The sequence below is a fragment of the Gopherus evgoodei genome, chromosome 4 (assembly GCF_007399415.2).
Source record: "Gopherus evgoodei ecotype Sinaloan lineage chromosome 4, rGopEvg1_v1.p, whole genome shotgun sequence".
Taxonomy (NCBI): Eukaryota; Metazoa; Chordata; order Testudines; family Testudinidae; genus Gopherus; species Gopherus evgoodei.
The window spans coordinates 141,940,082-141,967,506 of NC_044325.1; the positions used below are offsets into that span (position 1 = coordinate 141,940,082).

At 43.4% G+C, this 27,425-nt stretch overlaps 1 protein-coding gene across 24 annotated transcripts in view; it reads left to right on the top strand.

The window, feature by feature from the left end:
* NFASC (neurofascin) overlaps window positions 1-27,425 on the top strand; it is a 184,518-nt gene that overhangs the window by 44,595 nt on the left and 112,498 nt on the right. For 23 of the 24 annotated variants that reach the window (XR_004000247.1, XM_030561529.1, XM_030561530.1 and 20 more), the window contains exon 2: window positions 10,183-10,254. The exons of the other annotated variant lie outside the window; for it this stretch is intronic. The gene's annotated coding sequence lies outside the window, so the exon portion shown is untranslated. The remainder of the gene's footprint in view (window positions 1-10,182; window positions 10,255-27,425) is intronic. 24 annotated transcript variants of the gene reach the window in all.

The following is a 27,425-nucleotide window of genomic DNA, read 5'->3' on the forward strand; positions in this document are numbered from 1 at the left end:
AGCACTTCCTGGCTCCCAGTCATTTCCTCTAACCGCTAGACTACGCCACCTCTTCTCAAACACATTTTTAGGTTTTGTTTTTATTCATGACTTTGTAACAATGAGTCTTTATGAACCAGAGCTTCATCGTACACTGTTAGAGTGAGGTGTGGAAAAATGCAACAAACAGGCATTTGGGGTACCCACAAAGCACCTTTTCTTTTATGTTATATTTATCCTACCGTGGTCTGTAGTGTAGACATATAGACTTATGTTGGCAAAACTTGCGTTGCTCGGGCATGTTGAGTATTCCACCCTCCTAGATAAGTTACACCAACATAAGTGTTCGTGTGCACAGCATGATGTATATGGGAGAGCTTCTCCTGCTGACATAGCTTATGCCGCTTGCAGAGGTGGGGGGTTTTATGCCAGTGGGAGAGCTTTCTTCCATCGGCATAGAGCATCTTCGCCAGAGGAGCTGCAGTGGCACAGAGGTATCAGTCCAGCTGCAGCACTGTACATATAGACATATCCTAATGAACTGGCTTTCCTCAGCTTCAGTCCTAGATCTTTAGTGAAGATTTGCAGTCAGTGAGGCTTGAGGAAAACTATTCCATGCCTTGTGTGCTAACTGCAGCTCGTGGGCCGATGGGAATATTTTACAACCTACAGCAAGGAAAAAAAAAGTTTAACTGTTTGAAGTCCAGTTCTTTAACCGAACAGGGGAGGGGGGATGGACTATGTAACCTGATCTTTAGCAGCACTGACTTCTAGGAAAACTCCCACTGGCAGCATCAGAGTAAGTGCTTCACCTCTTCCTAACCCCAACACTGGGCTTCTTGTATGGGAAATTTAATCATCACCCTGAAGCTTGAACCCCTCTCTTCATCCTGGCATTTCCAAGATCGGTGCAGGCACCAGTGCGTCCACCCCAGAGCCACCATTTTGCTCTGCCACAGAGTAATTAGAGGCTTATGTTGGGGTAACTGAGCATGGAATAATTTCTCTTCCAAGCTAGCAGAACTGTAGCTCCATCCAGAGAAGCCAGATTTGGAGGACAGACTGTTTGAGGAGAGAGGATAGTGACTCAGAATGAAGAACACAATAAAAACATATGAGGCTTCAATGATGAGCTCTTTCCTTTAATGTGCCTAAGCGAAGACTTAGATAAATCTTGGTTTCAACAGTGGCAGCAGGCAGGGTTGATTGGCACTGCCTACTCTGGGTTGGATCAGGTGCATCATGACTCATCACTGTAAATTGGCTCTGGGACGTGGCACCTTCACATGTCAGTTTTGCCCACTCACTTGCACGTGTCATCAATCTGCATGGCTGTTAATGAGCTCGCATTTCTTTCAAAAACTTACAGGCATACCCAGTGAAATCATAGCTGAGTTAGTGGAGGAGGGGAGGCTGGTATATTTGGAGCTAAAACAAGTAATATAATTTGGAGTAGGGTACAGATGAGAGAGAGAAACACAAACCTACACACTGAACCATATTTTCGTAGGTAGTTCAGGTTTTTATTGCTTGACTAGAAAAAGACATTGATAAATTGGAGTGAATGTAAAGTGAGGTGTAAAAGAATTATAAAAGGCTCAGAGCATGAGTATTGAGGGGGCTTTACAATGTAGTGTGTAGCCAGATCGTGAGATTCTTATATTTTTCAGAGTAGTGTAAATCATGAGTAACTCTGATACTGGTGTAAGTGAAATTAGAATCTAGTCCAAATCCACTAAGGGTAAGGAGTCTTTCTATTGACTCCATTGGGTTCAGATCCAGCCCTAAGGGAAGAGCGATGATGTGATGGCAACCAGCATGAATCGAAGCTGAAATCCTAACTCTCTCTAAAGTCAGCAGGCCAAATCTTGAGTGGTGCTGAGTACCATTAACTCCTGTTAACTTGAACAGAGCTGTGGGTGCTCAGTACCTCTCAGGGTTTGGGAGCTTTGCCTTAAGGATTGAATAAAAGACAAGTAAGGAGTTGAACCTGTATAAAGATTTAGGAAGAAACAATGCAAAAGGAGTAAATTATTTAGGAGTGGTGTAATGAGGGAATGGCCTGAAGCTACAAGTGAAAACGTGACATACACAATTGCAACCTTTTGCAGCAAGGCAGTGTGATAGAGCAGGTAGAATGTCAGATCAGCTACTCAGAACTCCTGGGTTCTAATTCCAGTTCTACCACTAATTTGCTTTAACTTTGCATGGACCCACATTTTCAGAAGCAGCCTCTAAATTTGGTTGCCTCGGTTTCTGAGTGCCTAGCTGGAGACACAATGGGCCTGATCTCTCAGAAGTGCTGAACATCTCCATCTCCACTTGAAGTGAGTGAGAGCATCTCTGAAAATCAGACCTAAGTGTCTAAAGTTGAACACCCAAAATTAGTCACTTTTAGAAATAAATAAATTAGGCTTTAGCCTCTCTGTACCTCAGTTTCCCCATCTGTAAAACAGGAATAAATGCCTTTTAACTGGGCTATTGTAAGGCTACAGGCTATTTTTTGAATTTTAAAAGGGATTGTAGAGCAGCAGAGTTATTAAACTAAAATTTCCTAACAGTAAGGTCAGTTACACAGTGGTATAATGTGCTAAGGGAGGATACTGAGTATCTATTTCTTGGAAATGTTCAATCGTAGACTAGATCTGAACTCTTTTCCACAAATACCCTCAACATAATTAGGAGCTATGCATGCATCTGGCAAGGAAAGCCAGCTGCAGAGAGAGGTAGCATAGAAGAGAGTCTATATTGTTAAAGGACATAGAGTAGATGATGCAGGAGGTCTTACAGCCTTGTCGTTTGGCTCACCTTAAGTTTTTCATTAATTGTCCCATATTTTTCTTCCTCCTTCTGTGTATTCCAGTGTTGTCTAAAGGTTGCACATCAGATAGCTCAGGGATGAAATGTCAGTTTCAATGTTCCTTTGCGTTGTCACTGCTCTTTAAGTGCCTGGGGTTTGAAATTAAATGTCAAAGGGATTTTGTAGCACATGGAAACCAGATGTGCTTGAAGATTGTCTTCGGGAAGGATGGAGCGGCTTAATCATGTACACTGAATCTTCTTAGTGAAATTGACTCACAATGTTACTGGCTAATGCTGAACAGACCATTATGGTGTATAGCCTCATTGTACACAGCTGGGGTTACTGAAACCTCACCTAGCGGGGCTAATGTCCGTCCTGTGTGCTGAAGACAGACATGGCATCTGGCAGCTAGGTACCTCTTGCCAGCTTTCTGTGAAATTACAATGACAACAGCCTGGGGGGCCTCATCTGGACTGTGGCAAAGGGATGTGTCACTAAATATAGATCACTTACTAAATCAATAAACAGCGGTCACATTGCCATCTTGTTGGTGACACTTTTCCCTTCCATCTAATTAGAGAGCTCCAACGCATGTTATCTAAGGAGTTGGAAATAGCACACAGGAGAGAGACCCCCCAGAGGTCCAGATTTGGGCTTATGGTGCTCTGCCTGTAATAGACAAGGGTGACTACCAAACAGATGTTCTCTGTCAGCAATGACCCGTGAATTTTGATCTGGTCCAAGAGGGAACTGTAGGACTAATACCCACAACTCTTCCTGGGATACATTTTCCTCTCAGTGATGTCTGTTCCCTGCTCCAGAGAGCCCAGAATAGAAAGACCTGGTTCTGCAAGATGCTGAAGGCTCTCTACTTCAGCGGGAGCCGGTGGTAGCTATCACCTCACATGCTGCACATGGTATGTTGCAGAGTCAGACCCAAAGTAAAGATAAGTCAAACAAAAGACTGTTTCAAGAGAGGGAGGGTGAGGTAAAGAGCCTGGGAAGCCTGCTTGAGATGGGTCTGAAGGTGCAGAGAAGTACAGGAAGATAGTTCTGGACACTGGGTTTTGGAATAGCATGATTAAAACAGGTGGAGTGAAGTGAAAAGACTGAGAAGAACTTAGAGACCAGGGTTGGGAATGGAGGATACCAAGAGCAAAGATCTATCTATGGGCATGTGCATAGGTGCCAACTCTGTGGGTGCTCTGGGGCTGGAGCACCCATGGAAAAAAATAGTGGGTGCTCAGCACCCACCGACAGCCCTGCAGATCAGCTTCTTCCCCTCCACCCCCATGCCTCCCAGCCCTGCCCATCAGCTCCTCCCTGCCCTGACATCGCCTCCCACCCTCCACGATCAGCTGTTCAGTGGTGTGCAGGAGGCACTGGTGAGGGGAGAGGAGCAGGGGCAGGAAAAGGCAGAATAGGATGAGAAGAAGTGGGACGGAGTTGGGAGCTTGGGGGAAAGAGCGTAGTCGGGGTGGGGCCTGTGGTGGAGCAGGGGTCCAGCAGCCCTGGGGAAATCACAGAGTCAGCGCCTCTGGGTGTGTGACTAGCAGATCTCTGCCATCTGTGGGCATGTCCGTGTTGGCAAAATTATTGGCATTAGAGGGGAAGGGTAGTCGCAGGGAAATGATATCTAAGCTCTCCTCTGACCAGGGCCAGTGCAACCATTTAGGGTGCTGGTATTTGAGAGGCACCATTTTCTTTGGTGGCGACCGCAGCAGCCGCATCTTTGGCCGCCCCGTCACTGCCGGCATTTAGATGGAGGGAGCTGGGGCAGGGGAGCGCAGGGAGGGCTGCCTGCAGCAAGTAAGGCGGCGGGGTGGCACGCAGGGGAACTCCCCGCCCCAGCTCACCCCTGCCCCGCCTCCCCGAGCACATCGTGACTGCTTCACTTCTCCCGCCTCCCAGGCTTGCGGTGCCTAAGCTGATTGGCGCCGCAAGCCTGGGAGGCAGGAGAAGGGAAGCGGCCACGGCGTGCTCAGGGAGGAGTCAGAGCAGGGGTGAGCTGGGGCAGGGTGCCTGAGGTTGGGGGGTAGGGAGCTGCCGCAAGGGGGCACCTCAGGGTGGAGGGAGAGAGCTGCATCGGGGGGGGCGCAAGGTGGTAGTTTCGCCTAAGGCGTGGAACATCCTTGCACCGGCCCTACCTCTGACCTCTGTGGGACTGTAGTGAGAACGCAGATGACTTAAAGAACTATCTGAATTGCTGTTGGATTCTCCCAGGGCACCACAGTTAGTGGGTCAGTTTATTGCTAGAACTGTTGGAGATGGGATTTTATGTAGTACTTACGCTGACTGCAACAAAGGCTTTGTGGATTGTCGAGGCTCAAACTGTGCTGGTCCGAGCTACCATGCTGTTGAATGTGATAAAAGGTGGAAAACATATAGACAATGTATAAGGATCAGGAGGTGGCTAGCAATCTGCAAACCATCTTGTTAAAAAAGGGATTGATACATTGCTGAAGAAATACCTCCTTTCTGGAGACGTATCTGAATCCGAATGTCCAGCAGCTCCTGCAACCTTACATGTTAAAAAGGGGAAAAAAGTATATTCTGTGTTTAAACTATAAAGTTGTTGAGCACATTGAGTCTAATTTTGGTTGCTGGGTTAGTGCGCAGGTGCTGGGCAGTGCTGGTGGCCTGTGATACCCGAGAGGTCAGACTAGATCCGGTGATTCCTTCAGTCTTAAACTTGGACTCAATGCCATCACTGCTCAGTTAGGCTGGGCTAGGCCAGCCCTGCTGGAGCACTCCCATTGCAAAGCCTTATCTGTGCGGCTGCGTCTACAATGATGCTCTACTCGCCTGGGCTGGATTTCTAGCAGGCTATCTGACGGTTCTTAGCCGTGCATTCAACTGGGACACTCTGTAAAGTCATTCACCATGGATGGGTCCTGCTGATATCACACTTTGAGAGGTGGCTGGGCCAAACCTGAGTGATGCCATGACACTGCATGCCAAGTTGCGATGCCTTGAGCTGGGGCCAGCCCTATGGGACAGGAGCCACCACTGTGGGCTTGCTTTCTAACCCCTGTGCCTCTCTTTCCCCTCATTCCCTGGGTCTTCCCCTCTCCACCTGGCCAAAGTTTGGGTTGTGGTGCCGGGGCAGAGGGTGCATATATGTTATAGTGAATGGCAAAAAAAGACACAATGCAGTTGGCAGGTCACCTTAGCAAAAGCTTTGGGACCCACTGGTTTAAATCACCCTCAAGACCAGGTTAGCGGTTTTTGTATGTGCATGGAAGGAGGGTTAGGGGCAACACCGGGGCTGTAGCACAGGCTCGCTCTGCAGTCAAGACACAACTGGTGACTCCTGTGATTCTCTGGCTCAGACATATGGATCTCTTTAATGTTACCGCCTTGAGCCTATCCCAGTGCTTGTGCCAATGCCTGCGCATGTTGATGGTTTTTTGCTTTCTGCATTCTAGATATGACTGATAATTAAATTCTCTGTAGAAAAATGTCATTAGAATGTCCCAGACTGTGAATTCCTGCAGAGGAATGAGAAACCACAAATCCTGCTTTGTTCTTTCAGCCCTTTGAGGACAAACAGAAGTATTTTCTTGGTGAGACTGATTGTTTCTCTGAGCTTGTCACGGAGGCTGGTGTGACTTTCCTATTTCTGCTCCCTCTTCTTCCTTCCTCAGGGCAGGCTCCTGCTTGCTCCCTTGTACCCATAGGTGACCCCAAACCTTTTCCAATGTACGGCGTAGGGAATGAGATGTCTGCAGAGGACAGCCCCACAAGGAGCTTTGTGAGTGCCTATGTGCAACGGGGCTGAGGAAGGCAGGGCAGGAGGGGACCTGGGGCTCCAGCTGGTGTATATTTTACATATTTGTAAGATAGGTGGATTCCACTCTCACTCCACCCTCCTTCCCATCATAGACCTTAAGTTACCGCTTTAGCAACCCTGAAATAGATCTGCTGCCATTTAGTGGCTTTGGGGGCAAAGAGGCTTCCTTTCACCTTCCCCGTTGTTGCAGAAGCCACCTCTGCTGACCCTGGCTACGGGCACTTGTTGCTGGACCGGAGGATGGAAGAGTTGGCCCTCGCACTGCTCAGCTCTCCATTTGGGAAGAGGATACACTCATTTATCAAATAGCTATTCCCCTCCCTTTAAGGTATTACTGAGTCCCATTCCCTGGCCATTCTCTCTCTCTCTCTCTGAAGAAGGGAAGTAGGATGGAGGCAGTTAAATGAAGCGCACACAAGGCCACATAGCCTGCTTAAGCCCTTACAGCCAAATTCAGAGGTCTCTATTTGGTTTGTAACTGTGACCTGTCTCAGGCAATCTCCCTCAGAAGCAGGTCTTCAGCGCAGGTCTCAAATGGGTTATAAGCATTGTGCCTTGAGCTGAGCCGTCTGCAGATGGGGTAAATGTCTCCTACGTTGTTGTTTTTTTTCCCCTTCTTAGTACAACGTAGAAACCTGTCCTGGTGCTCCATATTTGGCTTTCTTAACTTCTTGGCTCAGCACGATCAGTGACATGAGCTTATTTCCAACACAAAACCTCCTGCTGACGCTTTCCTCCTGTCTAGTGAGTTGCCTGGGACTATTGGTTCTTATTCAGCCTGGCTGTGGTTTCTGTCCCATGTTGATAAGGTGAATGCCTTGCTGCACAGAAAGATTAAAGCCCGAATCCTGCGGTGAGGGCCCAGGAACGGGAGTATGTGCTTTAAACCGAGGGCAAGAGGGGCTGCTTCCTGTTCCAAGGAAAATATGTTGAGGGATTTGGGTGTGTGAGGAGGAGGTGCTGGGTTTTCACCAACCTCTCCTTCATTGTTACCTGCCTGTTTCACAAATAAAATGCAGCTGGTGGCTCTTACTACACCCATTGTGCTTAATTCTGCTGTGATACACCAACGTAATGGGACCAACTCAGCTGACTTCAGTGGAGTTACTCCAGACTCTCACCTATGCAGTGGGAATGACTCCATGGACTCCAGTGGAGTTAACATGGATTCATACTGATGTAACTGCAAGAGCAGATTTGGCCTCTGGTTTCATTTGTGTTGCCGGAAATTTGACTCCTCCGGTACAGACAAACATTGTTCTTGGATGTTCTCCCTTATGACTGTGATTTCACAATCACAAATCATGGATATAAAAGTTCCTGCGTCGTCCTTTCCCCTCCAGCATTTTGTTACACAAGAGAGCTCAGCAGCTGGTGATCCTTAGCTGGTAATCGTTCAATGTATATGACCTTTTTATTATGTGCTTGAGTTGGGAAAGGGTGAGGCTTCTAATAGCTCACATTCAGACCCTAGCAGAAGGTATATCTGGATATCTTCCATGAAGGAAGGTGAGACTAAAAGCAGGTTCTCTTTGAAGACAGTGGTACGTAATTGAGGTTTTACCACTGGAACTCTTTGCCAGAGGATATTGTGAAGGCCAAGACTATAACAGGGTTCAAAAAAGAGCTAGATAAGTTCAGGGGAGATAGGTCCATCAATGGCTATTAGCCAGGATGAGCAGGGATGGTGTCCCTAGCCTCTGTTTGCCAGAAGCTGGGAATGGGTGACGGAGGATGGATCACTTGATGATTCCTGTTCTGTTCATTCCCTGTGGGGCACCTGGCATTGGCTACTGTCAGAAGAGAGGATGGGCTAGATGGACCATTGATCTGACCCAGTATGGCTGTTCGTACAGGTTAAGATCATGCTTTTAAATATGTCTATAACAAAGGCTTCTCTGAGGTCTGTTGATGGTTTGTAGCTTAATGCCATTATGTGACTGGAATGAGTCTGGAGGCAACTTGTTTTCCTAGCCGTACAAACAGGGGAATGGTGATGCTGTCCAAAAGATGATTAAGTGATATGGTGTCTATAACATCAGTCTCTCTCCCTGTGTGTTCCAGTTTTGGTTGTAAGGGCTTTGTGGAGGAACTATTTACACTCTTAACAACTTAGCGACGGGTCCTCTTGGCTTATTTCTTCCTGGACTTTTAAAAAAAACGTGGCATGTCGTGAGAGCTGAGGGTAAATGCAGTTCTAGGCAGCGTGTATTCAAAGACCACCACCATCCAGGGCAGCATGAGGAATTTGCTTCATATAGCTTTGGTGTGACCACATCTGGAATATTGCACTCAGTTCTGTGCTTCGGTTTGCCAGAAGAACACTGACCAACTGGAAAGGAGTTGAGAGAAGAACAACAAAATTATCAGGGGACTGAATGGATTGATTTTGAGGGGAGGTTAAAGGAGCAAAATATGTGCATTTTGCCTAAACCGTAATTAAATTGATTGGGGATGAGGAGAGCACGAATTTATATAAACACTTGAAGGGTATTGCAGGAGATGGGATTGTTTAGCTTGGTACAAGGAGGAATGGGAAAGGGGAAATTTAGACTGAATGGGGAGGTGGGAAATCCTGGCAGTGAGAAGGACTAGGCTGTGAAGTAGTCTGCTATGGGAAGTACTGGACTCTGCATTGCTTGGGACTTTTACACTTCATCTGGACAAAATACTAATAAATGTACTGTAGGGAACAATCCTAAGGGAGAAGAAGTGCATTATCTAATTGACAAAACCTATCTGTTATATCTGTGATCCCATGATTTAGAGCCAGCCATAGAGGGAGATGTGCATCACATCTTCTTAAGGTTGCTTTTTTGACGTGTATGTTCTATGCTCTGTGAAGCAAAGATGCTAATGTTAAATCTTTGTAAGGCTTGTCCATTTTACATGGTTTCTGTTTTGTGAGTCCAATTCTGCTCTCAGTTACTCCAGATTTGCATCTCCCATCTAACTCCATCCACTCTTTACTGTGTCAAATGCTTGCTGTTTGAGAAACTAATTAAAAAAAAAAATCTTCTCAGGAAAAACAATCCAGTTGTGCAATTACATAGAAGCTGCCCCAAAATCTCAGATCCCAAGAGGGGAAATATTCCAGAGAAGACTCTTCAATTGACATATTTAAAAAGCATTATTTTTACCCAAGGCAAAACATCAAATATTTATTCTGGACTTGCACTGATGAAACTGAGAGCAGAATTGGACCTTCTGAAAATTTGCCTTGATGTTTTGCAATAATGTAGAAATAATGTGACTCTCATTAAAATGTGATGGAGATCAAGAGGCTAAAGCCAAGATTTTCAGTTGTAACTAGTGATTGTTTTCAAGTGCCTCAGCTTTGTGATGCCTAACCAGAAACACCTTTTGAAGGGGTCCTGATTTTGGAGCGGGGGAGGGAGGTGGTCGGGGGTGTTGTGCACCCTCTGAAAGTTGAGCCCCTTTAAGTTGTCTGAGTTTGGACATTGTAAATCACTAGCTGCTTTTAAAAATCATGGCTTAAAAATTCTAGAGGTCTTAGACAACTTATAAAAGGCAATGTACAGATTCTTTACAAACAGTTAATTCATTCTGATTTTTATGTTCCCTACCTCAACTCCATTTTCCATAGGCTGAATGATAGTCACCTGAAATCTTTAAGACAAGTGACAAGTATTTAAGAGATCAAGGATACAGTGTTAAGGTAAGACACAGCACCTTGCTTATTTCAATCATAACCAAGTTAGTTTGAATTGAACTTCATACTGGTTAACAAACTAGAGAAGCTAACTCTGGGCACAATACTAACTGTGGCTATGGCTGTTGTCCAAACCAAACCCCCCAGTCCTAGTGTGACAGTCAGCACATCCCGGATTGAACCAGGGACTTCCAGGACTAATGCATGAGTGTCTACAGCTAAAGAGAGACAGTTCAGGGGGATTTGAACAACTATCCTCTGAAGATTGGCACAAACAGGAGGACCAATGACTCACACTAGCTCTCCAAAAAGAAATATGATTCCAGATCTGAATTTTACAGATGATCCCCCCAGCGTTATATCAACAGCACAATGAAAACCTCAGATCTTGAACAGTCCTGATCCTGGAGGTGTTCTCACTTTGCATTTGGATCTAAATTTAGTGACTTGAGCCTCTGTCCAATTAAAAACAATGAAAAATTTGGGGACTAAAGTAATGATTCCAGAGCTACCTTGATTGTCTGTGTCTTATTCCCCTCTCTTTCCTGGTTGGTGAAAACAGTACTGAAATAATTGCATTACCTTGGTGAGAAGCGTGTTTAGCTGCTTACTGAATTCAAGAACAGTCTATGATAACTTAATTAACTTATTCCATCGGCCAAAGAAAAAGCTCAGTAAATCAGTTTAATATTTACCCAGCTTGTTTCCTATCTTAATTAAGCGTGTTTGGATCTTTAACAGAATTGGAAACTCTGGTGCAGAGATCCAAATCTGGGATTGGTCAGCTTTGATGTGGACAAATACCGAGAATAAATGCATCCCCAGCTAACCCAACTTGAGCGTCTTTTGACTTGGGTGCTTCTACCCAGAGCTGCTGCTGTCCAGACACAAAAACAGGAGAGTCAGCAAGCGGCATGCACTCCATGTGTCAGTTTCAGTGTCTGGAAAGCAACATCACTTTCAGGCAGTGGCACAGCAGATAAGATCAGCTTCAGTTGTATCAGAAAGCCCTTGGTTGAAATAAATAGTCCATCTGGATTAGTCCTTCACTTCTTCAGAAAAAGGTTAATTTCTAGCCCTGCGTTTGAGCCCTACTTATGCTTTATGTGGCATGATTAAAAAAAAAAAGACATTGACAATCGAATTAATGGTATGCTTTGATAGCAGATGTCAGATTCTTTCACCAAAGGACATGGTTGATTCGCCAATATTTTAAATTATAAATCACAATTGGATGCTTTTCTAAAATGTATGCTCTCACCGAGCCACAGAATATTAAGCATGATGTGGGAATCGCTGGATAGACGTTAGTGGCCGATGTTATACAGAAGGTCAGACTCTATGATCAAAAATGGTTCATTATTGCTGTGGAATCTGTGGATGAAATCTTGGTCCCATCTGGACTTTTGTTGATATCAGTGGGGTCAAGATTTAATTTTATGAGTCTCTGGTCTGATACTCGAGTCGCAGCCTGTTTCTTGAACGAAGTAAGAGGATCTGCCCTTGTTGTGAGTGAATTACTTAAACAATCCTCCCAGCTCATACAAAATAGAGTATAATAATAGCAGAAAAATATTATTAATAATCAAATGCCATCAATTCATCTTATATTACTTCAAACCTTAACTAAAACCCTCAGTATCCGTTTGCAGTAGGTGAAATAATTTCAGAGCTGTTTACACAGCTCTGAAATCCAGCTATCCCTGGGGTAGAATATAGTAATTGTTTAGCAGTGCACAGGAACAGAAGGTGCAGAAGTAAATATCCACTTGAAAGTGCAATTTGGGTTGACGCCGTAGCTTCCTGAGATTAAATCTGACTGGGACACAAAGGTTAACACTCCTTCTCCTAAAGACAGTGCCCTGGGATCTTTACTGATCACTAGTATCAGAACCTTATGTTTGCAACTTTCCTGAAAGGTGTAAGTATAAAGAACAGTGGAATCCAATTAGTCACCAAGTAATTTCCTGGTTTATGAGTAGTCAGGGGAATTTTAACCCCTGGGCATCCACACACTGCAGCTCATGCAATTTTGCTTCATTAACCTTTTCCCTCTGAGCAGAGGGGAAACCTCACTCTGTGTCAGGGCCTGTATGTTTGTGACATGTTACATCTTGTCACAGGCTGCTGTGATACAGCTGAGCAGATGCAATTTAACCTACGTGACATCATGTGCAGGAGAATGTAATGGGGCACACAGGGAAGACTTGACTTGGTGACAAACTCTCTCCTCATTTGCAGAGAAGCCATCATTATTTCCAATATGAAAAGCAGTGTGGCCTATGGGCGATCACTTCACGTGATCTGGGAAGTTTGGGAATTTAGGGCTTGTCTACATGAACAATTAGACTACAGCAAGCTGGGGTATGACTCTATCCCGCACTAGCCTGCCATGGTCTAACTATCCATGTGGAGCCCGGTAATGTGCATTAACCCTTGGCTGGAACACTTTGAGCTAGTCCCATTTCAGAGAGGAACTACATCAAAGCACTCTAACAAACTGTTAACCTGCATCAGCGGGGACTACACTGATGGTTCTCAACCAGTGGTACGCAGAGGTCTTCCGGGGGTACATCAACTCATCCAGATATCTGTCTAGTTTTACAACATGCTTTTTATGTAGCCTTAGCGAAATCGGTACAAACTAAAATTTCATACAGACAATGACTCGTTTATACTGCTCTATGTACTATACACTGAAATGTAAGTACAATATGTATAGTCCGATTGATTTATTTTATAATTATATGATGAAAATGAGGAAGTCAGCAATGTTTCAGTACTACTGTGCTATGACACTTTTTTTTGTATTTTTATGTCTGATTTTGTAAGCAAGTCGTTTTTAAGTGAGGAAAAATTGGGGTACACAAGACAAATCAGACTCCTGAAATGATTACAGTGATCTGGAAAGGTTGAGAGCCACTGATCTACCCGAACAGCTGGCTAGCGTGGGGTAGATTCACACCCCAGCTTGCTGCAGTCTAATTACTTTGTGTAGGCAAACCCTGAGTCTCAGTTGTAGCCTTGCTGGTGCTGGAGTCTTACAGGATTGTGCACAGGGAATGTGCAGTGGCACTCTGGCTTGCTGGTTCCTATGAACGCATGTTGTGTGGGATCCTGTCGGCACATAGGCGTAAGGCTGGAGCCTAATGCCTCGTTGGAGTGATGACGATGTGGGCCTTCAGCAAGTCACCAAGAGCCTGATATTTGGAGGTGATGAGCACTTGCAGTTCCCATTGCTTTGAAACGGAATTGTGAGCAATCAGCACCACTGGAAAAGCAGGCTCAACATCTCTGCATTAGTTTGCCTGTCTTGGGAGTTCATGTAACGTCCATTAACATAGTATCTGGGCACTGTTTCGCCATATATAATATGGGGATGGTGATATCTGCTATACAGGAGCATCACAAGAATGGCAAATGCAGTGAGTAAAGAGAACTATAATTCTCCTCTAACTGTAACATCCTCTTTTTCATCAGGGCTGGATTTGGGTGGTGTTTTCTGCATTGGTGGATACGATTTGATAATACTTCGCCTTTCCCTAGCAACTTCCAACTAAGCATTTAATAGCACTTACTGGATAGGAATGAATTAAGCATCACATAAGACAGCTATTATCCCCAATTTACAGATGGGGAAACTCAGGCAGAGAGCGAGGATGTGACTCACCCCTGGTCACCTAGTGAGTCAGAGTTAGAACTCAGTCTGTGGTTCCCAGTACTGTATAATTGGTGTACTAGAGCACGTCGCCTCTCTCTGGGTGTTGCTTCTGTTGGCTTTACCTGTGATTATCTGCTGCTTGCTGCAAATCCTACAGGGTCCCGCGTGCTCTCCTTGAGAGGGAAAATCTGTACAGGGAGATAAAGTGAACCAGTGTGCAAGTCCAGAAGGAGAAAGCCGGCTTTTCCAAAGCACTCGCTGTGTGAATTGTGTAACAACTGCTGTTCATAGCACTTGCAATGTGTGATTAGCAATCTGCTTATCACCAGATGACAGATGCTGCTACCTCTGAGGTGGGGCGAACCAGGGGAGTGTGCACACAAACATTAACAGCTTTTAGGTGGAGGTGATGGGTTTTGAATCCCGCTGTTTGCTCCATGTTGTGGGGGAGTTTCCCTTCTATATAGTGCTGATGAAAGGTGCCAGATTGCCAGTCTTGGAGACCAAAGGCCTCTGTCCATCCACAGAGTATGGGCAGCAGCAGAGTAAATTATCTGCATGCTGTCCTGCCTACATGCCTCAAATGTCTTTAAATGGTCCAAGAAGGGAGCTCCATCTCCATGATCTCATCAGTCCTTTGCATCTCTGCTGAGACTGTAACAGTGCAGGGTTGTGGAGGAGCAATTAATGCTAATTGTGCACACGATCTTTATGGTGTGGGCTGTCATCTAATCTATTGTAAATTGGACTAAGATCCACCAAATTCATTTCACGCAAAGGCACTGGAAAGTCACAACTTTCAGTCACTATCAAACCAGGGCTAGCTTAGAAATGATGACCTGAAGATCAGAGGTTCCATAGCCTCTCACTAATCCACGGAACCATCTACTCCTCTGTTTTGCTTTTCATAAAAGCTCGATGTACCTCATGTGATAACAGGGCCATAATATGACCCATCAGTGGAGTGTATTCCATCTGCTTTCTGCATGTGCTATGCTGCCCTTTAAGCTCGTCTCTCCTCAAACTCCCTTTGCAGTACTCCTTTAAAGTTACTCCTTGTTCTCCTTAAACAAGATTATAATAATAAACCAGATTACAATGCAAAGTGTGCCCCCTATAAGTAACAATATAAATAGGCTTGACAGAATTTAATTTTTTTTATTTTGGCAGTTATCAATGTTTGTTTTAAGCATGTTTTTATTTTTACCTATTTAAATTTTCACATTTGTGAAAAATTATGGGGTTTCAGCATTTTTTTTCCTATTTTTATTTATTTACATTTTCACCACTGTGGGAAATTATAGGGGTCAGACAATGAGCAGGTCAAGCAATAATTATATAAAGACAGACTTGACAGTCAAAAAGCTAGAGCTTTATAACTATTAAAACACAAATTGTCAACATCACATGTCAAAATAGACAAAATAAATATCCTTAAATCAAACTCTAATAAGTTGTCAAGCAGCTTTTTTACTTTCTTTGCCTAGAAATGTTGATGATTATCAATGGAAATATTTTTTGTTGGTTTGTGTGTGTACAAGGAAATCAACATTTACCAATAACAACCTCATCCTTCTAAGCCTAACTATAAAGAAGAGCCCTAGACATCCCCGAATTATCAAGAGACCATCTTGGTTGATTTCATTTCAAATGCCCCAGTCCGTCTGCCTTAAATGCAACATTTATTGTCATTGAAAGGAAACCAGCATAAACCATATTCTGTGACACACTTAATGGAACAAAAAGGAACTTCCATGAATGATTTTTCTTCCCACTTTCCAATCCCAATGATGAAAGGAGGAGATGTCAAACAAGCATATAGAGAGAGGCTTTGTCCACCGAGGGTGGGAAATGGAGTTTGGTTTACTCATTAGTAGAGCTGTTTCAACAAGGTGCCCCTGCTGCTACGGGAAATTGCCCTAAAAATCTGCTGATCAACTGTCAAATTGAGAATTCCCAGCAGCTACTGTGTTTTCATAACTACAAAGCATTGGGTTTTTCTTGTTAGCATCATTCAGTCAATGAAGTCCAAATCGTGTCTCTCCACGGAATGTTTTCAGGTGTTAAGTCAAGTTCTGCTCTTGGTTACAGAGCTATAAAGCTAGAGTAATTCATTCTGTTGATGATCTTATGGTTAAGGCACTGGACTGCTACTCGGGAACTACACTGAGATCACCTATTTCTGCCACATTGCTTGTGTGGCCAGTGACAAGTCACTTAACCTTCCTGTGCTGGGGTTCCCTGTGACAGACTGATAATATCCTGAATGAGCTTTATTGAATTAAGTTTAGCATCTTTGGAGTTGATTGTATTACAAATACAAATGTTTAGAGGCTATTGTGAGGTTGCATGGAACTTCTTTAGAAGGAAGTACGGTGACCAGATGTCCCAATTTTATAGAACAGTCCCGATTTTGGGGTCTTTCTCTTATATAGGCTCCTATTACTCCTCACCCTCTGTCCCGATTTTTCACATTTGCTGACTGGTCACCCTAGCAGGAAGACAAGATAAATGCTATCTCTGGAAGGCATTAGTAAATTCAGTGGTCTTTTTGGAACAATATATCTGAAGTGGATTTCCTTGGAAGTATCTTGAGGTGAGGGGAATGCAGATTCTTCCCCTCTGCAGCCAACCTTTTGAAAATATCAAGATACAAGAGGGATAGCTCAGTGAGAGGGGAGGGATAGCTCAGTGGTTTGAGCAGTGGCTTGCTAAACCCGGGGTTGTGAGTTCAATCCTTGAGGGATCCACTTAGGGATCTGGGGCAAAATCAGTACTTGGTCCTGCTAGGGAAGGCAGGGGGCTGGACTCAACTCAATGACCTTTCTGGGTCCCTTCTAGTTCTATGAGATAGGTATATCTCCATATGTTGTTTATTATTTGTACACCCTGGGAGGAGAGATCCATTGTACACTAAACACCTGCTTCTGGGAATTCCAGATTCAAGACCCCTGATCTGTATAAAAGGGTGGACTAAACTTGTCATGTGTGTGCTTTCATGTGTGTGCTTGTTCTGAGCTGAAGCTGTGATGAATTTGTAACCACAAGGAAACCCTTAGGGTGGGATATTGAAAGACTGCTCCTGCAAGAGCCCATGTTAGAGTTGGGGTGAACTCTGGTAAGCTTATTAGAATTTGTATAGGTTCTGTTGCTATTTTCAGTGTGTTTTCTGTAGTGCTTTTTACCTTAAGAATGAAGTAGGCTTGTTTAGAAAGAGCCGTGGGATAACGTATACATGTTGCCCTCATTCATGTCTGTTTCTGAAGTGAAGCAAGCAGGTCTGTTTAGGCAGACTGTCTTTGCTGGGAAATGCACAGTGAAGGCAGGGAACTGATCAGCCTGGGAATCCCCGGGTAAGAAGTGGGAGAGGCAAAATGCAATGTCTGGAGGAAGTCAAGAGTGGGTGTCCTTGTTGAACCACTCAGGAAAATACAGGTGCAGGTGTCCTGATCTGTGACATTCCTCTTTTGTGAAACAGGAATAACAGTACACTCCGTCTCAGAGGGGTGATATGAAGGCAAATCCATTAATGTTTGTGAGGTGCTCAGATGTGACAATGGTGAATAAGTACCTAGACAAAGAGACCATAAGTGGAGTTGCCCCATGCTATAGTGTGACTCGAGCTTTGTAAGGAAACCAATTAGATTATAAAACTGTCACCTTAACTATCAGACTTGTATAACAAGGCGGATAAATTCCAAAGCTGTGAGCTACAACCATTGCCATGAGTATCAGCAAGTCAGATTATTCAGTTCCTCCTGCCTTCTTTTAAATAGTAGTGGTGGTGGTGGTAATCATAATCAGAAACTGTGCATTTGTGTGCAAATCTCACAGTTGCAAACCTCAGTTATAACTTTAGTCAATCAGCTGATTCATATTGACTTCGAACATTTTGCCCTATATCACATGCTCTCAGTCCTGGCTACTTCTACATACCCATTAGTTTGCTGGGTTATTTAAGGGACCTACTACTATTTCTAGTGGTAACCTCACACTTGGTATCAAAGACTTTTTATACATACAGCTCGCAGGGCATGAGCTACTCGTAATCCCCCCAGTGGATATGCATGTATGCCGCAGGGATGCTGCAAAGGGTGAGATAGAGAAAGGGTGCAATGTACTGTGAAATAACACAGAGAAGTGATGTGAGGAACCAATGGCCCTGAGAAACAGCTTCTGTTTCTCTATGCCTTTCTTACGGGGACAGGTTGGAAACTGAGTGGGAGGGGCTATTGATTTTAATACAAAATACATTGATCTGTCTTGGGTTTTCTATAAGGCCTAAAACTGTGGTGTCTAAGCTGCCTGCTTTATATATCAAGAGGAGTGTTTGGAGGTGAATGAGAGAGGTTATCTTGACTTCCCCTCTGTGACAATGCAAGTGTTGGTTTGTGAAAAGCACGAACTTGTAAGCAGATATCCAGAGAGTTCAAATGGGCTGAGACCAGTCAAATCTTAGCTGCTTTAAATGTCACTTCTCTTCTGCTGAGGTGTTTGTGTGTTAGTCTTCTGGTTCTAAAAGCATTTCTCTGATCATGAGAGCTAGCGTTCTTTCTGATTGCAGGCGTTCACCCTTTGAAATGCACTGAGATCATGATGCAAACTTCTTTAGTGACAGAGGCCTTATTTACTACGTTTGCACACCTCCCCTTTTTTTGCTTAACAAACGGGAGGGGGAGCGGAAGCAAAAGAGAGAACAAATTAAGATAGCTGAGTTGTTGTGTTGCCTGTGAGTGGAACATGCCAGGATGCCCAGAGTAGCTCCAGATTTGGCATCATGGCTTGGACTTAGTGATGACTGCGATCCCTGCCTCTCTGTGTTCTACTTTATCATTGCAACAGAACAAACTGATTTTATAAAACAAAGCTCCACTCAAATTTAAGCAATTTTGAAACTACTGCTCATACCTAGTACACGTTATTATGTTTCATGATTGAGTCTCACATGGTGTAAATCAGCATAGCTCCATTGCCTTCAGTGGAGTTATGTGGATTTATATCAGCTGAAGATTTGGCCCAATAATAAGAGTAGCGGTGTTATTAACAAGACAATACCAATAATTATTCCGCAGGCATTCTCATTATCCCAGGGCACATTTCAAACTAGTTGTGCCATTGCAAGCACAAGGTAAAAGGACAGTAAATTTTATAGAGGACAAGGGGGACAGAGTATGGAATGGGAGAAGAATTTTTTTCTTTCTTGCTAGCAGACGGGAGAACTGTTAGAATTGGGTTACAATCAAAACTCCAAACATCAGCCTTTATATTGCCAAGCATTTTGACATGCTCTGTATAACAGGCCTGATTCCTGCAATATGCTGAGCACCCTCAGCTCTTGTTAACTTCGCTGGGGGATGAAAATGCTCAACACCTCCATTGGATTGTATCCAGTATTTTACTTACGGAATCATGCTGCCTGTGGAAAAAAGAATTGGCTGAGAGGAGGACGGGAAGCCAAAGAATGACCATAAAGGCCAAAGCGTAGGCTAGAGAGTTGGAATGGAAACTGGTAGTCCCCAGCTTGGGGCTTGACATCTTCTGTGACCTTGGACAAGTCATGAAACCCATCAGTACCTCAGTTTCCCCATTTTATGAAATTATCATGGTACCTATGGCAATTGCCATTTTAAAAGTCCACCGAATTCCATGCCCTTAGGGAAGGGTCCTGTAGAATGTATTTAAAAATGACCTTTCCGTAGAGCTCTCTAGAAAGGTTATCATTCTCTCTGCTGTTTTTTTTTAAGCCTATAAAGAAGATGTAATTTTCTGTTCTGGGGTATATTTCTACAGTTCTATTATAGGTATATTCCATATCCTAGTCTCCTGATGGTACTTAACCATAAGGCTTATGCCATATTCCAAATATAGGAAGAAACTGTGGTATCTAGCATACCATTGCATGTAAACTGTTGCCTTTTTAATGGTGACCACTGCACCTATCTCATGGGTGATTTGTAGGGCTCTGTTAGCCAGTGTTCCTAGAACCCTGTGATCTTCTCTAGTGGGAAGGAAGGGTTGGAGTGTCACCCATTGGTAAAGCTTCTGTAACTCTGAGGGACAAGGCAAGCTGGGAGTCCCTCGATGGCAAATCCCAGCTCTGATGGTCCGGAAAGCTAAACGCATCATCGTCTGCCTCATGTCCAAACAAATCCCATCATCCTTCTGAAGTGGCAGTGGGAATGGATACGGAGCTAATGGATGGAGTTGCTGGTGAATGGAGATTAAACATTTTAGACTAGCCTGAACTCTGACACCCTGCCGCCCTCCCCCCGAAAAAAAAACTGTTTCCTTGACCCCTTGATCTGTGTGGATTCCCTGACTGACAGGTGCAGCATATGGGTTCTTGTAGGAGGCTTCTCACACCTGCAGAACAATGAAACAGATGGACAGCCTTACAGGAGGGTTGAACAATAGCTGTCAGTGAGGGAGATAGGGCTGCTGAAAAACCAAGATTCACCACTCCAGCCATTGATTATAGCTCCACAGCATTGCAGATGGACTGCACCAGGCTGCTTCAGGCCCTTTTGCTGAGACTAACCCAGTGGGGGAGACAGGACACAAAGGAGGGGAGACAATGAGGGAAGAAGAGCTGAGGTATGAAATTTTAATGAGGAGTTAATTGTCAATTTCTCTCAGCAGGCCGGCATGCTGGTACAGCATCTGGGTGCAAAGCTATACGGTGTTGAAATCTCTATAACTCCAATATGATTGGGATGGACAATATTTTTTTTTATCCCATGTAATTTTTGTCTTTTTCCTAACTTTACTCTAGCTTTTGGTTCCCAGTGAGTGCCCTCACCCCCATTCCATTCTCTGTCAGGTCCAATTTGCTCAGCTTGGACATTAAGGTCCCACAGCTGCTCTTCCTAAAAGTGGGGATTATCCCCAGTGCCACTGGCCAAAAATTACACCCTGCACTGTTTGTGCTGTGTACCAGTTGCTGGCTTCTTTCCACCCTAACGTGTGGTACGGAGCACATTGGATCCCACTTGATTGAGGCTTCTAGGTGCTATAGCAATATAAATAGTTGTTAATAATACTGGATATAATCTGCAAAATGCTTTGGGATTAAAGATGCTCTACAGATATGAGCCTAAACTGTAACCTTTGGGTTCAAATCTGAACCTTGCAAAACTTGGGTGAGTTTGGAACTCTCTGTTCGGTTTGACCCATTGTAGTGATCAGGCGCAGCCATAGAGGTTGGATCCAAACGTCTTGAGAAATTTCTTTTTTGGGAGAAGGTTGTTTAGGGTCTCTGGTTTGGGGCTCATCCCCCTTTATAGGATGGGGAATAGGATTGTGAGGGGTGTTAGATCTTTCAAAGCTTTAAACTATGACATGGGCTTCCCATTGCAAATCTCTCTCTGCCTGCCCAGCAGGGAGGGGGCGGGTGGGTAGGAAAAAGTGTTAGTTGCTAAAGGGATTTTGTGATGAAAGAAGAGAAATTACCTGGCCTTGTCTGGGTTTGTTTGTGACAATTACTGTGTTCTGAAGAACAATTGTGAAAGCTGAATGCAATGTCAGAAACAAGTACAAAGGGCTCCTCTCTCCTTTCTGAATACAGAGGACAGAAAATGCTGCCCTTCCTAAGGTGTTCAGATAGCTGCTATCTGGAGAAAGAGGTACTCTCAGCTCCAATGAGACCTACGGGATAAAAGTTTCAAAAGATCCTATCCTTTCCCCTTCCCCCATATCTACTATGTACTGTGCAACAAATTTTTTAAGTGGCTTCTTAAAAATGCTCCTAGGGATTTACACGTTCAAAAATAATTACATATTGGAGGGGGGGGGTTGTGTATGTGGTATAGCTATTAAAGAGAACAATGTGTGTCTGTGTACATATATAATATAAAGAAGGATCTTATTTTGCCATCTTAAGCCTCAATCCTGCAAATTGTTCCAGGGAGGCAGTGCTCACATGGAACAGCCCACAGCATCGGGGCCCTAACAGTCATCTTACATGCAAGCAATGGCTTTTAACGGCAGTGACAACAGGTCCTGTCATTGCCAAACAAAAGGAGAGGGCAGATTTACAGCCCTGAAGTCAGCAACCTGGAAACCCAGCTAGCATATTGTATGGGAGGAGTGAGAGGGAATGGGAATAAAGCAAGAGAGGAAGAGAGACCCCAGAAAGTGATTTTTTTTTCTCTCTAGTTTCCATTAGGGAATTATTTAAAAAAAAAATTAATTTACACTGCATAAAACTTATTGTTTTTCCTCATTTTAAAAGTGATGCCAAAGTACAGTTCCATAATTGTCACTTTTAATTATGTGAATGGAGCCCATAAAATGATACGGTGAGTGTCTTCTTGGGAACATTGTCAGCAGGAGTTTTTGTAATTGCTATGACGAATGTCCTGGTGGATCTGATGAGTTGATTTAAAAACAGTTCTCCCCCATTGGGTATTTTATTTATTTAACTTTATCACGGGATGATTTTTTTCCCTTATTTTCAATTGTTGCTTTTTTTGTTTTTGTTTTTCTGTTCCAGATCGAGGGCCCCGTCCTGCAAAGAGCTGTGCACCCTTTGCAGCCAATGACTCCTTTGTGAGTTCAGGATCAGTGTTTTGCTCAGGCTACAAGGAAGGAATATGTTTTAATTAGAACTCACTAAGGCCCGATTTCTGTAAAGCACTTAAGCACATGCTTAACTTGATGTGAGTGGGCCCATTTTTGTTCAATGGAACTGTTCAGGTGCTTAAAGCTAAGTACCGGCTTAAGTGCTTTGAGACTCAATCCTGTTCTCATTGAAGCCAGTGGTAAAACTCCTTTTAAGTTCATTGGGGCTGGAACAAGCCCTTGCTAAATAGGGATGAGGATTGCTTATGGCCTGGGCTTTGCTGAATCTGGAGGAAAGGCCAGATTCCAAAAAGAGATGGGCCTGAATTAAACCCCTAAAATCCAGGATGTTCTAATCCTAAAACTGGTTGGAACCAAATCTGAATCTAGACTTTACTGCTTAGACCCAGCGCTGATTCTCACTCATGTTTGCAGCATGGGGAGACATTTTCAAATGCAATGCACCTTTCGTTGTTGCTCAGCCACTGACTGTGTGCCTGCTTCAAATGGGTAACAGGGCCGCCCAGAGGATTCAGGGGGCCTGGGGCAAAGCAATTTTGGGAGCCCCTTCCATTAAAAAAAAGTTGGAATACTATAGAATACTATACTCTTGTGGAGGTCCCTGCAAGGTCAGGGGCAAATTACTCCACTTGCCCCCGCTCTGGGCAGCCCTGATAGGTAATGTCTGACTTGAGGGGTGGGCATGAGCAGCCTGGCTGGAGAAGTAATGACCTATTTGAGTAGCATGTGGTTCATTTTCTATTAATGATTAGAGCAAGTCCTAAGCCTCTCTTCTGTCCCTTCTGCTCTTTCTGCTGCCTTAGCTAGCCAATGATAGTTTAACAGTCCCCTCCTATCTCTCTTGTCTCTGCATGAATAGAAGCTAGCTAGGAAACTTGCTCACACAGGGCAGATGGAAGTCTCAGGTTGCCGGGGGTGAGGGGGATGGTGAAGCAGGATGGGAGCAGATGCACCAAGAAAGGGATACAAGGTTTTCTAACTTAGCCATCTAGAGACAGAGGAAAGAATAGATCCCTGTCATCTTGAGGCAGGCTGACCAAGGGTAGAATGTACAAACAGCAGGTCTTTTTCTTCTCGTGCACGTGTATTTAATACAGAATCGAAGGCTCTAATCTTCTACAGTTATCCTTTTAGTTTTCCCAGGCTGGGTGAGTGGACTGCTGCCTCTGAAATAAAATAGTGTCCTTGAATAACCTGTCTGAGGGAAAAAAATGAGGAGTACTTGTGGCACGGCTCATTTTATTTTGCTGATACAAACTAACACAGCTACCACTCTGAAATCTGTCTGAGAAAGTGAAGGGCAGGAACCTGCAGTCAAATACCTAGAACTATAATTCATTTAGGAAGATCACGTGTGATGAAAGTGCTGCAGTTACACAGCTCGGGGGGGGGGAATTAAAGCTTGATTTTTTTACATTACTTTGTTACACTGAGAGAGTTTAAAAGTTGCATAGACTTATTTCTCCTTCGCTACTAGAGTTGTTTGCAGAATTCTGTTCAGTTTCGATTGTTGGTGTATAAATATTGTCTTTACCAAAGAAGCTGAAACTTGAGAGCTTGTGAAACCATTAGGAAAAGGTGCACACTCTGAAATGAATTATAACAGTAAATGGGTCTGAAGTGTTGTTTCTATGTCATCTAATTAACTGACACAGGTGTTTTACTAATAAAGAACTTTTACCCAGTCTTGAGACTGTGAGCTCCCCTAGGCAAAGATGGTCTTTGCCTACAGCGCATTTTGAACTTAGTGCTATCACCTAGACGCCCACCAGGTGTAGCTCCATTGTGCTAGGTGCTGTACAACCATGTAGCAAATGACAATTGCTGCCTAGAGGCGCTTACATTGTTAGCACTTATCCAATATCAAATACTAAGCAAGGGGATCTTTCCTCTTTGCATATGCAAAAGGCGGAGAGGGATAGCTCAGTGGTTTGAGCATTGCCCTGCTAAACCCAGGGTTGTGAGTTCAATCCTTGAGGGGGCCACTTAGGGATTTGGGGATTGGTCCTGCTTTGAGCAGGGGGTTGGACTAGATGATTTCTTGAGGTTCCTTCCAACCCTAATGATTCTGTGATCTATGATTCTATATCAAGAGGTGAATAGATTGCTAAAATAATGGGCTAAACCTTAAGAGGTTGCACCTGCAACTCTCACTAACCTTGGGTCAATATGTTAGGCAATTGTGTTTGTTTCCTTGTGGAGCCAAGTGAATTGTATTTGTCAGATAGTGTATTTGATGAACATTTTGATGGTTTGGGGACAGTTCTGTTCAGTTGTCCAGCTCATTTTCCTTACAGTAACTGACTTTTTAAAACCAACTTATTTTACCCACTTAAAAAAAAAAACACTAGTTATGGCTATCTTTCTACATTGCAATCCACTGGTACACAGTTTTCATTACTATAATGTCTGCTACTTGCATGAAGTTTACTTTTAGACAGTATTTTGTGTACAATAGTACTTGAATCACGTGGGCATGTGAAATGTATTCATTTCGGGCTTAAGTATAACTGTATTGCTGGTTGCAGTGGTATACATGGGCCAGTACTTTCCTCCATTAAATATTTCCCAGAAAAAGAATAATGGCTTATATTTTTAGCTTGGGAAAGTGAACGTTACCTGCTTGCAAATGCAATTTCCACATGCTAAACGCAATGAGTAACTGCACCTCTACCTGATCTGCACTTACAGTCAGTTGATTAGAGGAGCCATTTTTTATATTTGTATCCACAACAGAACTGTGCAAAAAAAGTATGCAAATAACACACTTTCAAATGCAAAGCCTCCCTCCTGGAAACCCTTTTTATAAACCACTTAGGCCAATATTTAAAGTATTCATTCCTGCACTGGATACAGTGCAAGGTTATACTGAAGTCAACCAAGTTCTGTTCCTTACAATGATACTGATTGTGAAACAAGGTGGGTGAGGAAATATCTTTTATTGGACCAACTTCTGATGGTGAGAGATGCAAGTTTTTGAGCTTACACAGTGCTCCTCTTCGGCTTATTGTGTCACTGGGGGAGTCATTTGACCTCTCGTTGTATCAGTATTCCTATCTATGTAATAGGTTAATATATACCTCACCTGGATATTCTGAGAATTCTTTAGTGTTTGAAAACACTTCAAAATGATCAGATAATATATAAGTACAAACTATTGTTTGGAAGAGGGAAGATTTACTTGGACTAGAAGAAAACACACATGGATGCACAAAATCACTCCTCTGCCTTTTACAATAGGGTGGAATACCTACAATGCCATGTTAGGATCCACTCACTGTCAGTTTATTTTGTGATGCAAAATATACTGTGGATGATAGGAAATCTCCTCATTGATCCCTTGTACCCTGCCCAGCAGATTTGTCGTGACTGCTGCACAAGATTAAAAAGTGTGGCTAATTTTGCTATGGGAAATGTTATTTCTGCTTTAATCCCTGTTGTCTGTCTACCCGTCACGTGACCCTCAGCTGTAATGTGCACCTGCATCCGTAGAATGGTAATAGTTGTCATTGTTTGTATTCTCCTGAAGCAGGAATATAGTCGCCCTATCTTGTATGTCACAGCTATCTCCATGTGTCTGTCTGCTTTAATTTTTTACCAATTCCTTTTCCTGGGCAAACATTGTTAGGTTTTCAATAGAGATGAGTTCAAGCTGCAAGATGTAGATAGGCATGCAGATTTCAGAGGGTCTAATGTAGACGTGTGAATCTGAGTCTATGGATAGGTGCCACTTCTGGTTTTAAACAGGACCTAGGAAGATTTCTTTTTAAATGATTTTTAAAAGTTGCTGTCAAATTTTTTACATATTTTACAAATTGCACCTTTATCCAAAACCTTTTCAGTTTTGATAATTGAAGTTATTAAATGTTTACTCTAATTTTCTCAATGTGTGTCCCTTAATCACTCCGGCGTTGCTCTCAGATGCCTATAATACTTCTGTTCCAATCAGTTTCTCTGTCGAGCTTTCGTTCACTAGTGCCATGCTGCAATATCTGAATTGCTGGAAAACTGTTTTTTGTTTTGGAATTACCTTTTCCCCTAAATTAATGGAAAAATTCCTATGACATAATTTAAACTTGAAGCCATACTTGATTGAAATGCCTTGTTAATGAATATTTTTAATTAAATTACTTTTTTTGTTTTTCAAAGGAGTAGTTATAGGAAAGTTGCGAGTAAGCAGCTAGGCACACACAATATACCTATGATTATACAGGTAACTAAAGGATGCAAAAAGGAATTAACACAAAGATGGTCCCTGTGCATTGATATTTGGTACCTATTTTTTACTAATGATTTTTTTGTATGTGTTGTGGGCAGGAGGAAATGTACCCTGTTTGTAACGATCTCTTTTTAATCATGCATACTTGCATTCCCATTTAGGTGTGTTGCATGATGGTAAGAAACAATATGCAGTCTTAATGCTAGGATGCATCTTTGGTGGGAGGCATAAAACATCATCATAATGAAATGCCTATCCACTGCTTTTTCCTGTGTTATCACCTGGCCTGCACTTTCCTTCCGTACTTTTACTGGCCAACTCTACCCACTGTTTGCAATTGCTTTCCCCTCTTTCTCTAATGGTGATCCGGAGGTAGCTGCTGCTTTGGACGATAAAAGGGCTGCATATGTCTTGTGCAGTGAAGGATGAGAAGTTCATGCGAAACTGGCACAAATATACATGGATAAATAGGCCCTTTAGATAGAAGGAGGATTCAGATGGGGTGGGGAGAAGAGCAAGAGAGAGAGGTAGTGGTGGTGGAACGTCACCCTATTGTGGCATGACATAGAATGTAACCTGGGAAATCCAAGCATGATTGGGGGGGATTAATCAATCTACATGAGCTGTTGCAATATGTGAAGTCAAATGCTGGAGCTTTGCAAATAAAACAGTGATGATCTGTGTGTGTACAGTACTCTGAAAGAAAAGCCATGAAGC